This window comes from Lissotriton vulgaris, chromosome 4_1 (assembly GCF_964263255.1).
Source record: "Lissotriton vulgaris chromosome 4_1, aLisVul1.2, whole genome shotgun sequence".
NCBI classification, from domain to species: domain Eukaryota; kingdom Metazoa; phylum Chordata; class Amphibia; order Caudata; family Salamandridae; genus Lissotriton; species Lissotriton vulgaris.
Window position 1 is genome coordinate 301,986,572 of NC_141691.1, and position 1,575 is coordinate 301,988,146.

Genomic DNA, 1,575 nt, shown 5'->3' on the forward strand with positions numbered 1-1,575 from the left:
CAATGCCTCCTGTGTAAGTGAAAAGTGGCACTGGGTAGAAATTGCGTACAAACAGGATTACAATAAAAGCGTTCTAACAGTGCAAGAGTAAATAAAAGGGTATTTAAAACTCACGGGTAATGAGAGCCGCAGCAGTCAGATATGCACCAATTAAGTATTAAGAATGCAGCTGGAGCCACGTTACTAGTAATTTTTGGTATTACCCAAAATGGACATAATAAAAATAGTCTTATAATTTTGTTACTAAGTACGTAGTTTGTACGCTAAGTCATGTAGTTAAATCAGTGGCCTTTGCTTTGTTGAAAGTAAGGTAGCCTAAAAGTTTGCACTAGTGTTAGAATTCAACATACCCCCTACAGTTGTGAAAGGAAACCAAGATGAGTGAATTGTTAGGCAATACTGCTCCTAGTTGTAAAGATCCAAATCGTTTCTTCAGCAGCATGTGTGAAATGCGGATAAGTAACTTGAGAGAAACGAACAGCAGGATGGCTAATTTGCGAAACCTCCATGTTTCTTGCGTATTGTCTGCAGCATCCAAATCGGTAACTTTAGAAAAAAAAGAAACAGCAGGATGCCCAAGGACCGAAATTAACTGTAGGTTGCTTCTAGAAAGTAAAATATAAATTCAAACCCACTGTTAAACGTTTTTTAAACTTTTACTTTACAGTTTATAAATGCCACACATGCCGTAAAATATCTCAGTAAAACATTCACATTTAAGATAATTGCTAAATATTTGTAACTTACAATTGGTAATTAATTGTGCTTTGTGTGCACTTACACATGTGGTGGGGGAAATATAATCAAAATAAGACCCAGCAATATGGGTTAGATGGTACGTTAGCATTCTCTTTTCTAAAACACACCAGCTTTTTGTTTACACAGATTTCACGCTTTTATCACATGAAGTTAACTATTCAAAATTTTCACACCGCATCCGGAGAGCAGAAATAAAACCAATATAGCATTTTCACATGCATCAAGGGAGCGAGAGTTAGAACAAAAGCATTGAAACCAAGCAACCATTTTCAGAATGCATATGGAGGGAATGGGGGTAGCGCGATGTTCACTTAATGTTAATTATTCTAGATTTAAACATTGCATCAGGAGATCAGAAATGTAAGCGAAATAGCATTTCCACACTGCCCCAACTGAAAAAAGTGTTTCACAGAAGCTTTGAAACCAAGCACCCATTTTAAAAACGCATAGTGGGAGGGCGGGGGGATTAAGCGTGTTTCTCATGTTAACACCGCAAATCGAGTGTTTTCACAGAAGCATTGAAACAATGCACACATTTTCATAATGCATGGGGGGGGGTAGTGCTTTTCTTACGTTAAGTTAATTGTTCTACATTTAAACACCGCATCATGAGAACAGAATAAAAGCGATATAGCATTTTTACACCCCAGCAAGGAATTGAGTGTTTTCGCAAAACAATTTAAACCAAGCACCCATTATCAGAACGCATGAAGTGGGGTGGGGGGACATATAGAAAAGCGATATAGCATTTTCACAGCGCAGCAAGGAAATGAGTGTTAGTGCACAAGCATTTGAAACAAACTCCTGGCATTGCTG